Source organism: Equus caballus, chromosome 14 (genome assembly GCF_041296265.1).
Source record: "Equus caballus isolate H_3958 breed thoroughbred chromosome 14, TB-T2T, whole genome shotgun sequence".
Classification (NCBI taxonomy): Eukaryota; Metazoa; Chordata; class Mammalia; order Perissodactyla; family Equidae; genus Equus; species Equus caballus.
The window spans coordinates 27469549-27484735 of NC_091697.1; the positions used below are offsets into that span (position 1 = coordinate 27469549).

The 15187-nt window shown below is 45.8% G+C and overlaps 1 protein-coding gene and 1 long non-coding RNA gene across 2 annotated transcripts in view; one reads left to right on the plus strand and one right to left on the minus strand.

Annotated features, from left to right (window-relative positions):
* The window catches only part of SLIT3 (slit guidance ligand 3), a 587661-nt gene that overhangs the window by 130255 nt on the left and 442219 nt on the right, over positions 1–15187 (plus strand). The gene's annotated exons all lie outside the window — the stretch shown is intronic.
* Positions 9977–13346, minus strand: LOC138917259 (uncharacterized). Its single transcript, XR_011425012.1, has 3 exons — positions 12973–13346; positions 11954–12134; positions 9977–10180 (listed from the first exon to the last, which is right to left on the minus strand). It is a non-coding gene; the product is annotated as an uncharacterized lncRNA (long non-coding RNA).

Sequence of the window (15187 nt, forward strand, 5' to 3'; positions counted from 1 at the left end):
GTGTGACTGTGGAAAGAAGTCCTTCAGCCAGGCTAGAGGGAATGAGACAAGCTTCTTTTCTGGGGGGATTTCACTAGATTTCACAGTACGCTGTTAAGGTTAATAGCCCAGTCCCTTAGAGTTAGACTCAGCAGGCTTGTAGTACCAGGTAAATGAGATGTGTGATCTTGGGCAAGTCACTTAACTTCTCTGAGAAGTAGTTTCCTTACCATTATAAAATGAGGATAATAGTAGTACTTTTCTTCTCAGTTCATTAAAATCATCTCTCTGAAGGGCTTGGCACGGCGATAGACCCATAGTTGCCTTCAGTAAGTGTAACTTTAGTATCAGTGAGGATTAGGTTCAAGGAATAGAAAACTCCATAGTAACAGAGTTTAAACAAGGTAGAGATTTATTTTTGTCTGAACTAAGACTCCATGGAGAGGAAGTCCAGAGTTGGTGTAACAGCTCTGCTCCAGCAAGTACTCAGAAAGCCACGTTTCTCTAGCTTTTTGTTCTGTTATCCCTATGTTGTCCCTATCAGGCCTTACCCTGATAGTCTAAGTTAGTGTGGCAGCCATCACATACACTTTCCAAGAGGCAGAATGACAAGGAAAACTCAAGAAGGCAAAGGGACGTGTGCCATTTGCCTTTTAAGAGAAGTAGCCATATAACACTTCTGCTTATGTTGCATTAGCATATACTTGGGTTGTGCTTTTTTTTTTCTTTAAATCCACCAATCTCTGTCTTTTAATTGGTATATTTAGGCCATTTATATTTAATGTAATTATTGGTACGTTAAGCCTGCCATTTTATTTTCTGTTTGTTCTGTTTTTTCTTTCTCTATTTTCTTTTTCCTTCTTGTAGGTTATATAATCGTTTTTTAGAATTCCATTTTGATTCATCTGTAGTGTTTTTCAATGTCTCTTTATAAGTAGCATTTTTAGTGGTCCCGCTAAGTATTACATTATATGTACTTAACTTATCACATTGTATTGGTGTTGACAGTTTACAAGTTTGAGTGAAGTGTGAAAACCTTGCCTCCATTTATGTTCCTTTACCCTACCCAATTTATAATAAAATTGTCTTAAATATTTCCTTTATGTACATTGAGAACCACACCAGATAGTGTTATAATTTTTGCTTCAACCACCAAACATAATTTAGAAAACTTAATAGGAAAAGGAAATAAATTTTCCCATATTTTTTCTCTTTTTTTTTTTTTTGAGGAAGATTAGCCCTGAGCTAACATCTGCCACCAATCCTCCTCTTTTTTGCTGAGGAAGACTGGCCCTGAGCTAGCAACATCTGTGCCCATCTTCCTCCACCTTATATGTGGAACGCCTGCCACAGCATGGCTTGACAAGCGGTGTGTGGGTCCGCACCCAGGATCTGAATTGGTGAACCTGGGCCACCGAAGCAGAACGTGTGAACTTAACCACCACACCACTGGACCAGCCCCTCTTCTTTCTTTGTTTTGATGTTCATTTCCTTTCTGTTTAGAGAATTTCTTTTAGCCATTTTTTCTTTTTTAGGATACATCTGCTAGTGACAAATTTTCTTAGTTTCTTTCATCTGAGAATGTCTTGATTTCTCCTTCATTCTGAAGGATATTTTTGCTGTGTAGAGTTCTGAGTAGACAGGTCTTGTTTTTTCAGACCTTGAAAAACTTTGTGCCACTTCCTTCTGCACTTCATGCTTTCTGGTGAGAAATCTGCTATCATTTGAATGGTTTATTTTTCCCTTACAGGTAAAAGGATGTTTCTCTCTCACTACTTTCAAGACTGTTTTTGGTCAGTTTTTAGAGGTCTGACTATGATGTGTCCTGGCATGGATTTCTTTGGGTTTTTCCTTTTTGAGTCTGCTCACCTTTTTGAATCTGTGGGTTTATGTCTTTTCCCAAATTTGGGGAGTTTTCAGCTGTTATTTCTTCAAGTACATTTTCAGCCCTGCTGTCTTTATTTTCTTCTTCTGGGTCTCTGATGACACAAGTGTTAGATCTCTAAGGCTCTGACCACTTCCTTTCAGTCCATTTTCTCTCTGTTGTTCATATCGGGTAATTTCTATTGTCCTATCCTCAAGCTAACTGATTCTTTCCTCTGTCCACTCCATTCTGCTCTCAAGCCCATTGAGTTTTTTTTATTTTGGGTACTGTATTTTTTTGTATTTTTCAGTTCTGAAATTCCCATTTGGTTCTTCTTTTATCTTCAGTTTCTTTGTTAAGACTTTCTAGTTTTTCCTTTGTACCAACTGTGTTCTTTGTTGCTCCTGGAAGCATTTTTATGATGGCTGCTTTAAAATCTACATCAGCATTGACATTTTTTGATTGTCTTTTCAAATTTAAGTTGTGATTTTCCTTGTTCATGGTATGATGAGTAATTTTCTGTTGAAACTGAACACTTTGGGTATTATGTAATGAGACTCTGGATTTTATTTAAATCTTCTGTTTTAGCTGGCTCCTGACACTGCTCTGGCAGGGGAGAACGGGGTACTGCCTTGTTACTGCCAGGTGGGAGTGGAAGTCCAGCTTCCCCACTTGGCCTCCACCGATACCTGGAAAGAGGGCTCCTTGTTACTGCTGTGTGGGAGTGGGAATTTCAGCTCCCCACCAAGGCTCTGTTGATACTGCCTGGCTGAGAGGGCAAGAATGCCTTTTTAGTGCTCCCCAGATGGCCTCCCCAACAACGTGAGGGGAGTGGAGGTGGCCTCATTACCTCTGGGTAGTGGTGAAGTAATGACTTTCCCTGGAACTCCTCTGACACCACTTCAGTGGTTTGGTCATACGGGAGAGCCACCTTCTTACCATCAGCTGAGTCTAGAAGACCAGACACCGTGGGGCTGGATTTCACTACCACTCAGCAGGGTTAACTTGGCCTTCTCTGATACCACCCCAGCAAGGGTTTGGGGTACCTTGTCAGGCTGATGAGGGTAGAAGTCTGGGTTTCCCACTCAGCCAGTGCTAGTGGAGGTGTGGCCGCAGGTATTTCTGTGGTGTTTGGCTGGAGTAGAGCAGTTATTGTCTGGAAGTTTTCTGTTTGCAAGGCTGCTTCTCCTCTGCTCCTTTGACTAGGAGAACAGGCTTTATTTGTGTGGGCCCGTTGGCATACTGGGGTTACTGGCTTCACCAGCACCAGGTCTTGGATATGTGAGTGAAAAGAAAACCCAGGGAACTTGCCACTGTATTGTTCCTCAGGTTCCAGGTCCCTAGCCAGACTGACTTCTTCCCTCCACCTTTCGGAGTCTTCTGATACTTGTTTCAAATCATGTCCAGGGCTTTAAATTGAACTCAGAGGGAATAATAAGGCAAGGTGTCACCATCTACTCCCTCTTCCTGGAAGCAGAAGTCCCCTAAGATGGCTTTTTAAGCATTTTATCAGGTACCTTGGTGGTCCTGACAGGTCTGAACTGAGCCATTTGATGGTTTGAGCCATGGTTTGTGCATATATAAATCCACCTTTAAATCTGCTGGGATGATTTTTAAAGATTCTGCCGGGTGCCCATCAGAAATGGGGTGAAAGATGCTCTCCACTGAACTCTTGATGAAAAAGCTACTCACAAGGGGAGGAAACAGCCCAGGACAGGCAGAGAAGGGGCACATATGAGCCTTCCCACCTCCACCCCCTGGGAATGCTGCTCCTCCTGCCCCTCCCAGGACCAGGCTGCTGGAGCAGGAAGACTGTTGACAGGCTGAGCACGCCACTTGTCAGAGTAGCCATTAGGGGTGGGAATCAATCAGGGCACCCGCGATTCAGGTCAAAATGGCCATTAAGTGGGATGTTGCTTGGCCTTGTGTGTGTGGGTGGATGCTCGCGCATTGTGGCTTTCTGTGAGGCATCTGTCTTAGCTGTAACCATGTTTTCAGGGGCTTCCTTTTACCATCATATTGAATTCTTCCTCTTTTTCAGCAGGGCATGAGCTGGGATGAGAGTCATTGGTTTTCCCTTTAGCAGTCAGAAGGATGAACTGGGCAGCTTATAATAATAGGCTTGATATTTCCCAGAATGTTTCCTGAAGCTCCCACGGGCTAATAAATTAAAAAGTTTTGTGGTCAAAAACATTTAAGAAGTACTGGGTTAAAATAAGTTAACTACATTTCTCTATTGTGGGACTTCTACGAACCTTTAATGTGCTGATGTGCATTGTAAAATCTGCAGCGTCTCCCTAATTTACCAGTCATGGATCCATTTTGTTATGGAGCGTTGCTTGACACTGGGGTCCTGGGGAGACGTTGCATAGGAAATGCTGCCATAGACAAGGTTGAGCGTTTTACAAGTTTGAAGAGAGGCAGTCGTGATGGTCCTTCTAACCAAGGTAAATAAGCAGACTCTCTCCCTATCTGTGCCCACCTCTGTGCCTTCAGAAAAAGCAACTCCTTTTTTTACATCTGTCACCTGGGAAATTGGAGAGTGATGTCTTAGTCAGATCCATGTCCCTTGCAGACCCTTATTTTTAAGGAAAGAAAAAGTCCCCAGGCTCTGCCTTGGGTACCCCCAAGGAATCAAGTCCCGCAAGTTACACAGGGGTGCAGTCTCACTCCACTGATGTGAAGACCATGCTTCGTATCTTCTCCCTGCCTTCTCTCAGTTGCAGCCCTGCATCCATGTTAGAATTGAGATCTCTGCTCAGTTAGGGGTCGTTTTGCCTCCATGATTTGATTTTACCCAGGACAAAAAGTTTATACCTTTGGCAGCGTGGGGGGCATTGGGTTTTCAATAAATTGATTTCAGTTCCAAATGGTTCATGATGTTGCAGTATGGCAACGTGACTTGGACCAGGAGAAAGGCTCTGATCCCTATCAGTTGCAGACACTGAGGTGTTGACAGTCTTGGAACAGTGTTGCTTTGTCTGAGGAGGAATGCAACCTCCAAAAGCTGATTGCATTGATAGAGAAGACTTGAGTCCACTGTCCTTTTGTCAGGCAAATACGTGGATCTGCTTTGTAAACTGGTCCTTATCTGACTCCCAGACACAGGGTTGAAAGGCTCAAACACCAGCCACCCAACACTAGGTTACCAAAATCTGCACCTGCTTGTGCACATTGTAGTTCCTTTAACCTTTAACTGGCTCTTGGTTGAAGCTGGTAGGCCAAAATGTGTGTCTTTAACTTTCTCATCCTGTTTGATTCTTAGAGCTGATTTTTAGATGTTGTCCTCTGTTAAGGTTGCTAAGTAAAGCATTCTTTTTGCCACGAGGTATGTCCAAAAGATGGCTTGCTCTGAGATTCTTTGAAGGCTAATTTGGAAAAGCCTTGGTGAGCTCATACGTTTAAAAGAAAGGTTCCAATTACTCGTGCTCATTTTCTCTGATTTTCATCTCAGTGTGCTACAGATTTCAAAATAAACTTTAGAATTCCCCAATGTTGACACCACATAATTAGTATAATAGCTAATATTTACTGTGCACTTAAAAGGTACCAACATCATGCTATCCTTTCTACGTATTAACGGATTTAATTCCCTCAACACCTCCATGAGGCTATCTTGATTTTACAGTGAAGAAACAGGCACAGAGTGATTGAGCAACATGTTCAAGGTTGCACAGCCAACAAAGCTCTGGGGCTGGGATTTGAACGAAGCCAGCAATCTGACCCCAGAGAGCATGCATCCTCTCTCAAGACACACCAGGGGATGGCCCTGTTCCTGGCAATGAGATGAGGTGAACAGGCAGAGGCTGGACCTAGAAGCCTAGGAACAGGTGGAAGGGGCAGAGTCATGCCCAGCTGTAGGTGATGGTAGGAGCCAGAACCCAGAAAGTGGAGGCTATGGCCACAGGTAATGTCAAGAAGCTGTCAGCATGGGGAGGTACAATTATAAGGAGTGGGAGCAGAACACAGCGATGGAGAAGTCAGGAGTCACTGTTACTCAGAGACCTGGAAAGGCTGGCCGCATCAGGGGAGTTGGTCACAGTTTCAGCTGAGTGGGTAGGGTTCAGGGGCAGGAATCACAAGAGAAGGGACTCAGGCACCAGGTAGTTCACCTTGATGGGGTCAGGCCAAAGGAAAACGTCTGGAACCAATAACCAGACTCAGAGTCCAAGGTGGGGATTGAAGGCAAAAGTCGAGCTAAAGGTCGGGGTTAGAACCAGAGTCAAAGCCATGTGGATGATGGGGAGTCCCCACATGTGAGGCGGAAATCCCAAAACCCTCTCTGCCCAAGTGATAATTAACTCCTAGTATTGATTCAGGACAAGCCCCCCAGGCAGAATGCAAGCAGGCTGTGCCTGACACATAGCCTGTCCTGGAGCCAGAGAGAAAATCCAGGCCTGGGCGTTTCCAAAAGAAAAAAAATGCCAAGTATCTGAATGTTGTCTGGCAGTCTGTTAGCGGAGATAGGAAAACAGCAGACTTGGGTGTTGTAATACCACCTAGCCGCTCATTCAAATAAAACACTGTCTGCTGCCACAGTTTATAGGATATAATATTTGTTGAGAGAATGAGAATTCTACAAAGGGGTCTGTAAACTGCCCAATATAATTTCCATTGGTTTGTAGAGTCTAGAAGTTGGATATGAAATTTTTGGACTTCAGGAGTTGTTCAGGGAGAGAAAAATCGTTGTTTGTACATTTACCAAATACTAGAAACTTGCTCTGAGTCAAAGCAGGGTTGGGGGTTCTCCTGCCCACCTCCTGGGTCCAAAGAGGATGAGGGGTGGGCCGTGTAACTTGATTTGGGACAACTTGTCAATATTTGGCTGTGATGTCTGAAACCTGGCCCACGGGGGCAGAAGTGATGTCTTATCCAGACCCACGTCATAGGAGATGTGAACTGGATTGAAGTCAGAGCAGGGAAGGCTGTGGGGACCTCGGTGCCTTCTGAAGATATTTTTAGAATGCTTTTAACCTGAAAAAAGGGAAAGTGCCACCCTTCTGGAGACCATGAAGCCGAGAACGGCTATAACTAAACCAGGCTACTGCCTAAATTGGGGGAGGCCTTCTGGCTGCTCCCCTGGGGTCGGGGGAAAGTGCCTGTTGCTGTGCTCTGGGAATGTGACATGCAGGAGAGGGTGTAATTATAGCCGCCCACCCCCTCTGTTTAGGCTGAGACTAGGACACCTACAGCGTCAGGGAAGGAAATAATTATTCTCCATATTTGTGAATGTGGTTTACAAAACACACAGATGGATTTTATATCACTGACAGCACTGAATACTCTGGTCGGGCTTATTGCCCCACACTTTGCTGATGAGGATCTTGAGGTTCATGTCACATGTCCATACAGCTATGCAGGAGACCCTCAGCCCCTGCATCCAGACTCTCAGCTCCCACGCTCAGGACGTAAGGCAAAAAGTGTTGTATAGTCAAAATTACCCTGAAAAATAAGGCAGATCGTGCCCCTCCCCCACCCCCACCCCAAGAGCTGTGCTCGGCCAGTTTGGCTTTCAAAGTTGGAAGTGGTCAGTTTCTTCAGTGGACTGCTGGCTGAGGGAGTTGACGTGCCTTTAGAGGTTAGAAGAAACGTGGAAAGTTTCTTAATACCCAGTATGCATGAGAAGCATGCAGGAGCTGAGACGGCCTGGGGAACCACAGACTGGCGTCTCCCCTTCCACGCTCACCTGGGCGTTTGCCTTCTGAGTGGTGTGGCAGGTAACTGATTCAGTTATTGACGTTCTCTCTCTTCTCCTCTGGGACAAATGCCCGTGGTTGAATTTGCCCGGTTTAAATGAGTGTGTGCAATAAGTTACAGAGCAGGCGTTCCAGCCACAGGCCCCTGACTTCGAACCTGGGGCTCTGCCTACCACTGTCACATGGCCTCCCTTGGTCCACTGATACTCTTAATCAGTGAAATTGACCTTCCCGTGGAGAGCCGGGAATAACATAAGATGAGAAGACTCGGCCAAGGGAACCATAGTCTGCTGACCTTTCAGTAATCATAATAATAAAAATAAAATGATGATAATAATAATGGCAACAACAAGTGTTGAGATCTCATCTCGTGCTAAGTGTTGTACAGGTTTTTTTCTCCTCTGCTCTTCAAACAACCCCCTGGGACAGGTGCTCTGATTATCCCCATTGTATCAATAGGAAAACTAAGACATAGAAAGCTGGAACAAGGTCACTCAGCTTATAAGATCTGTGGGCAGGCTTTGAACCTAGATCCAGGCATCTCCAAGTCCATGCCCTTAACCACTTTGCTCCTCTGTTTCGTTCTCACCCTTTTCCTGACCACTGAGCCTTGTGTCCACATACCCTGTGAGGAAGGCAAGCCCTCAGAGGCTAGAAGGAGCAGACCTGAGCACCTGACCCTAGGCACTCTGGCTTGCTCTTCATCACGGACCTGGGAAGTTAGGAGCAAATGACCTTGTTTTCTGACTAAATAAAGTTCCCAAGAAGGATGACACTGATGCCAAGTGAAATCCTGGCCAGCCCCCTTCTGCCGGTGGTGCAGATTCCTCAGCTGCTGTGCACTGTACTCTCCAGAGGAAGCTCATCTGGGTCCCAACCTTGATTTTCCTCCTGCCAAAGCTGTTATTGCAAACTGATTTTTTTTTTTTTTTTTTTTGGATGATGAAGATTGGCCCTGAGCTAACATCTGTGCCAAACTTCCTATATTTTTGTATGTAGGACAACATGGCTTGATGAGCAGTGTGTATGTCTGCGCCTGGGATCCAAACCCGTGAGCCCTGGGCCAAAGTGGGACATGCGAACTTAACCATTATGCCACTGGACCAGAACTAGCTCTCTGGGGTGCCACACCTTCAGTGCGATGGGCCAGTAGAACCCAGTTCCAAGGGTACTGTGCATGGAGCTAGCTCAAGGCCCTTTCAGAAATGAGGGCAAGCGGTTTGATCCTAGTAAAGAGGGAAGCAGGGCCGTGCATGGCAGAGGGAAGTATACTTCCAGGCAGCCAAATGGTGCATTTAATGACATGGCTACCTGCTGTGCTGCGAGAGAAGGCCATGGCCAGGCCAGGAGCCACCGCTCAGTGGGAAACAGGGGCCGATTGCCGCTTCCATTTAACACATTGATACCAGTCTCCTTTATACTTAGCTTTTCTTCCTCACTCTTAGCCCCGATTCCTGGCCTGCCACCTGGCTCCTAAGTCCCGAGTTGTGTTGCTGGGTTTCTTCCACTGCTGGACGCCTCACATCCACAAGTCCAGCTGCGAAATGCTTAGGGGCCTCTCTCCGGGGAAGGAAAGGTTTGAGTTTTGCTTTCTCCAAATTGCTGGAGATTTAATTTTGGTAGATGTTTCCAGCACCTCAGGCATGAGTTCAATTTGCTGATTTCCAAAGCCACATGCAAGGGTGGTCCTTTAAGAATGATGGATAATTTACAGAGTGATAGCTGGAAGCTGCCCTGCATCCCCAGGTCCTTTGGAGACGGGTAGATGGGACCTCTTGTTCAGATGGGAGCTCTTGTTCAAGGTCACAATGCTTCAGTAATGACAAAGAACAGAAGCCAGGTTACCTGATTGCCAGGCCAGCCCTCTCACCCTCTACAGCCTGGTGCCACCATAAGGCAAAGAGGTGCCAGAGTGGCTGCTCCAGCCCAAATCCTGACATCCCTATGGGGATGGGTGTGTGTATGTGAGAAAAAGTGAGTGTGTGTGAGAGAGAAAGGGAGAAGTTGTACATGTGTGGTATGTGTGTGTGTGCAGAGAGAGAGGTTTGGGGTGTGGGTTTATGTGTGTGTATAGGTGCGTGTTTGTATGCGTGTGTGTGTATGTGTGTGTGTGTGTGAAGTAGGAGGGGGTGTTGTTCCTTGATCTCAGCCTGGGACCGAGGCCATTTTTCTTTCCCTATTTAGACCTTTGTTTAGACTCAAGTGTCATCCGCTTGTCCCTGAGAACCTGCACAGCCTCACAGCTTTGTCTTTATCTCACTTTATATTTAACCTCATTAGCCGTTCGTGGGCCTGCCTGGACCCGGTCATAACGGCAGACACACAAGGCAAGGAGCCCTGATGTTTATCTCTGCCGTGGAGTGTCTGGTGTAGTAATTAACTTTGAGGTCTTGAATATAACAGGATATGGGGGAAAAAAATCAGAAAATCCCTTGCTAATTTGCAGAAGTCTATAAAACAGAAACCAATTATTTGTTTATTTGTTGCTTGTATAAGGAATATTTACAATATCCAATTGCATATCAAAATGTAACGAAGAAGGACCTGGTTTTGGCATCCAGCTGCCAGGGCTGGAGTTCCCACTTACTGGCTGCGTGAGCCAGGTGAGTTACTTTATCTCTCAGAGCCTCAGTTTCCTCATCTGTAAAACAGGAATGATAAAATGAAGATTAAATGAGATACACAGTTAAAGCCCCCGGCGCTGTCCTTGGCATACAGGGAGGTCAATAAAAGTAGGGACTCCCGTCTCGCCTGCTGTGGCCGTCCAGTGCCCCATCGTACCTACCTGCCTATAGCCCGGATTCCTGTTGAAGTAGGACCATCTCATATTGATCATTCCTGACTCAGGAGAGAAGTATCTGTTGAAATTTGATTGCTAAGGGAGTACTCCAAGACCTTCCTAGTTCCGGATACCACTGCTCAACCACATTTTAAAAATCGTTTTACGTTATTTATGCCCTTGATCTTTCAGGTTGCACATTATCAGTTTGCCCCTCTTCGCTTTCACAGGCATAAGCAAAGGTAGTTAAATGGCAGCTTCTTTGAGCTCCCAGTTTCTTTGCTTCTACAGATTTGTGCTGATAGCCACTAGAGGGTGCCACAGGGGGCTCTGGGGTGTGGGTCTCCTACAGATAAACTCAAAAGTCAAAAGTCAGTCATTGCAGAACCTGCATAAGGGGACACCAGACTGTAGTGTGGATGACAGGAACAGAATTTGGGAGCTGGAATTAATATGGAAGTCTCGCCACATGACCAGAAAGAGCCCATGTAGTATTCCTTTGTGAGGTTAGGCTCTTGTCTTTTTCTAACAAGACCATTTACAATGATTTTACCCCCAAACAATCATTGAGTACAAAATGCCTTCCTATAAGCAATCAAGCAAAGTCTGTTAGTATCATTTACTCTTAATTTGTCATGCAATTAGTGTGTGATTAGAATTTCTCAAGCTACGTTCCTTTCTCCTGTTTTAGGAGGCTAGGGGGCTGATGGCCGTGAACTTTACAGTTAGACCCGGCTTCAAATTCCAGCTTCCTCCACTTACCAGCTGTTTAGCTTTTGGCAGATCATGTAACCTTTCTGACCCTCAGTTTTCTCCTATAAAGTGGGAATGATGATACTCCTTTAAAGGACTTACGTGAATAGTCGATGTACAATGAGCACAATGTCTGGGATATAGTAGCTTTTCAATAAATGGCAGATATTATGATTATTTTGATTTTTTTAAATGACACCGTTAGTCGCAAACATCACTGATCTGCCTTGGAGAGCAACTTATGACTTTCAGGATGTATTTAAATGTGTCAGCTCTACTACCATCATGGTTTAAATTTGACCCATCCTGTTTCCTTGTAAAGCGCTTATTAGACTATTTAAGAAATAAGCATTTTATATAGAGTACCGATGCCAAATGACAATTAGTGACAATTTTTATACAACACGTAACAGAGGTCGGGAACTGTTTATGCCAGACGACAACAGCCCCTGAACAATGTGCAAAGAAAATATTATGCCTTCTTGGCCATTCCTAACATTTCAAGTCAAGGTGTTGCATTTAATTAATCTCTCGAAGGTTTAATCTCAGACTTATTAAGAGCATTATTTTGTGAAGGCAAACAAACAGCTCTGAGAGCGGCACCAAACATGTTTATTCCAAATAGTTAATTAAATTGTGTCAGTTCCTGCCCTGCAGCTTTCAGACTATTCTGTTTTTCTACCCGTGTGGACATTTTGTCATCATTCATTTTTATTTCCTCTCCAGCCTTTTAAAAAGAGCAGCTGAGCAGCAGCCCAAGCTTGTGTGTAGTTGGAGTATTTTGCAAAGTTAAATTGGTTAACTATGGGCCCAGTGCTGGCTGCTGGGATCATCTCCATTTTTTAAAACCGACTGGGGTTTTCTGGTGATATCTAAACAGACCTGAATGATTCTGCCTCTGAACGTAAGCAGCAATAGTGACCCAGGGTTGGAAGACTGGAAGTCCCTGGAGCTTGGCGCTGCGTGGAAGGAGGAGTATCGTAGGCTGGAATCTGGGTGCAAGGAGATTTGATGTTTGCCTTCCAAAGCTGCTAACCCACATCTCTTCCTGTTTCACTCTCACCTGCAAAATAGACATGGATATGTCAGCCTAGGCTCTTTCTCTAAGAAGTGCAGGGGCTTCCTTTTGGCTTCAGGGGTGCAGGGCGCCAGCCCTGTGGGGGGCAGGGAGGACCTGGAGGCAGAGGGAAAGGCACAGATCTCTGGTTGGCTGGGCTGGAGTGGATAGTGAGTCAGCATCAGGAAGACTCCAGTTCTTAGACATCCAAGGTCAGGGACACTGGACCTGGGGCTGGACCAGACACTCTCCGCTAAGAAGCAGAAGGCTCCACATCTCTCCACACTCCCACCCTGGCACCCCCAAAGCAGGTTAGGAAGAAAGGTGCAGAGGGCCAGGTACTCTCAAACTCGTCCACCAATAGATACATACTTGTAAGTCATACTTGCATGTGAGCATCAGGCATGGTCTTGTCCTCAAGGAGCTGTGATAATAACACCACCTGACATTTCTTGAGCACTTACTACGAGCCAGGCTAAGCAGTATCTGTGAGTTAACTGCAAACAGCTCTACAATGTAGGCATCATCATTATCTCCATTTTGTAGACAAGGACATTAAGGCACCAAGAAGCTAAGAAACTTGCCTAAGGTGAGACAGATAGTACGTGGCAGCTCATGGATTCTGCTATATGAAAAGATAATGTACTAGTATCATGAATTTATAAAATGTTTATATATATATACCAGCCAGCTTGGCATCTTTATGTGCCAAGGAGGGCCTGAGAAGAATGAGGGCTATAGAGGAGGAAGGGGTTTCAAGGAAGAAGGGGTCTCCATGAGCTGGGTGTTTGGCAAAGGTGTCATAAAACATGGGAGTTCACCAGTTGGGTTTGTGAGAACTTACAGATGTGGAGAGAAGCGAGGAGAGCATCCCAGTTGGAGACGGTTGTGCAGGTGGCCGTTGAGGCAGGAGGACTGGGTGATCCGAGCAGGTGGGCGGCAGAGAAGGGTATGTGAAGGACAGGAGGATGGCTGGGGCCAGCTCGCGGAGGGCCTTGACCGTCAAGCCATTGTCATCAAACCAGAACCAGGGGAAATGAAGAGATGAAAGCGCTGCAGCTGGTGGAATCCTGGGGTGCACCAGGCTCCATCAGGGCAACAGATCCCCTTGTCCCGAGGATGGAAGCTTAGTTAGCAGGATCACAGAGGGCCAACCACTGTGTCCTTGTTATTTATAACACCACTGGCCTGTGCTTGAGAGCAAATACATTTTGTGGTGAGGAGCAAATGCCTATGTTCTGGTTTTGTTACTTAGCTGTGTGTCCTTGGAAGAATGACTCAACTTCTCTGTAGCTCAGATTTTTCTGTGCTGCCAAATGAAATGACCGTGTGTTCCTCGCAAGGTCGTTGTAAGAATTAAAGCACCAGGCACATAGTAGATCCTCAATATGTGTTAGATATTATTGTTATCATTGTTGTTGCTGTTCTTGTTATCATTATTGTCTTCCGCTTTGAGACATGAGCATTATTCCAGAGCCCAGAGGATGACAGGGACAGACTATCTAAGAGTACACAGAGTTATCTATCTCCCTCTGTTTCTCAGCTATCTCAGGTCGTTAGCTCTGCTAAAGGGTGACAGGGTGCCCAACGAATGTGGCCTGACCGCTTGCCTAGGAAGAACTCCCTGCGGCTGCCTTGCTACAAGGCTGAAAACATAGGTGTGCTTCCTTCCACGTGGAGAGCCTCATCACATGCAGGTCTGTGGGCTCTGCCTGCAGCTCTGGGCTGCTCCAGCATCTGCATGTTGGTACCCGAGGAGCAGTGTTGGTAGGGGAGAAGCTGATGTGTGGTGCTGTGGCTTTCTTGGGAAGGCCCCGTGTCCTCAGCGGACCTAGTGGGCATCGAGCACTAATAAATTGTATTTCCTCTCCAGTCCAGGAGACAGGAAGCTTCAAATTGGACTCTAATTAACTCTGAAGGAACAATGGTTTTCTCCAGAGCCTGGCAGGTCTAAGGAGGTGTCACGCAGCCTTGGAAAATAATTACCGCCATAATGACGATGCCTCCAAAGTCGGGCTCCTGACGATACACCTCAAACAAATGTGTGTTTCTCCTTCCTCACAAGGTTGGCTGCCCTTAATTGCTACCCTGCTTCATTAAGGGGCAATTAATTTTGCGGCTGGGTTTAAAAAGGCAGTAATTATAAGGCGAGGACAAAAAGCCCGTGGTTAAACATAATCAGCTGGATATAAAAGGTGCTCCCTGGCAGGTTAAAGAAGGAGGGAGCGAGGGAGCTCGTGTCCCAGGCATGTGACGTTTTCCTTCTTGGCTTTTCTTTCTTCGGTTTACAACTGCCTCTGCTGTTACAGGGTCCAGGTGTGGGACAAGCCCACCTTTTTCTGCCCAGGTTACAAGGTTTGGCATCTTATAGGTCTTTGATCTTGAGGTCTTGGCCAGTGGAGCTTCTTCTGCCATAGAGGTCGACCAGAAGGCCTGGGTCAAGCTCAGGGACTCAGGGCCTTGGGTGGTGGGCATGGCTTCCCAAAGAAACAAGACTTTCCTTAGGATTCCGTGATGGAGGCACTTTTATTCCAGTGTCACCCTGGATGCACATTCATTTGTTTACTCATCATTCGTCAAACGTTTGCTGAGAGCATTCTAGACGCTGTGCTAGACTCTTGGATGAAATGGTGAGCACAGCAAGCATGTTCCATGCCTCCAGAGGTTTATAGTCCACTGGGTGAGCTGGGTATTAATGAAATAATAACCCAAATATATCATTAGTAGTAGCAAAACATGCCATGAAGGCAAATGGGGCTACAGGAGCATAAAATGGGGGCATCACAGTGGTCAGGGAAGATGACCCAAGAAAGGTACTTTTTTTTTTTTTTTTTTTTAGTTGAGGAAGATTCACCCTGAGCTAACATCTGTGCCAGTCTTCCTCTATTTTATGTTTGGATCCTGTCACAACGTGGCTGCTGACGAGTGGTATAGGTCCTTGTCTGGGATCTGAACCTGGGGCACCAATGCAGAGCATGCCGAACTTAACCACTAGGCCATGGGGCCGGCCCCAAGATAGGAACTTTTGAGCTGAGATCAGAAGGATCAGTTAGCCAGGT